Raw genomic sequence first — 605 nt, forward strand, 5'->3', positions numbered from 1 at the left:
TTAGAATGAAACCATATTTCGTCGCTATGTCGTCGGTATATAGTGACAGAATACCGACGGGCTTGTTTTTTTTTTAAAAAAAAAACAACTTATGTAATTACAACAACTAATAAATACAAGTCAAATTATTAGAATTCCTAATCAGAATCAGAATCTTCATCAAACTCCCCAACCTCAGCTTCGTCCTCTGAATGTACAACAGCATCAAGTCCAAACTCGGTAAAATTCTCAACGAGTTCAACATCTGCCAAATCTTCAACTGCACTCAAGTTGCTGGTAGAGTCTGGTTGTAATGGTTCATTATCAGAAGTTCCATCCACTCGTCCTCTTGGGTTGATTTGCACAGTGACCCATGGATCGTCTCTGTACGTCACCCGAGAGTAACTGATGTAGCACACCTATCAATTATACAAGGTATTAGTAAAATATAAACCATTAATTATGAATAAATTGGCATACCTGCTCAGCTTGCGAAGCAAGAATGAAGGGATCATAATATTGAAGTTTCCGCCGCGAATGAACCGATGTAACACCAAACGCATCACTCTTCACTCCTCTATCTGGGGTGGTGTCATACCAATCACAATAGAATACTACACACCGCA

This window comes from Brassica oleracea, chromosome C6 (assembly GCF_000695525.1).
Source record: "Brassica oleracea var. oleracea cultivar TO1000 chromosome C6, BOL, whole genome shotgun sequence".
Taxonomy (NCBI): Eukaryota; Viridiplantae; Streptophyta; class Magnoliopsida; order Brassicales; family Brassicaceae; genus Brassica; species Brassica oleracea.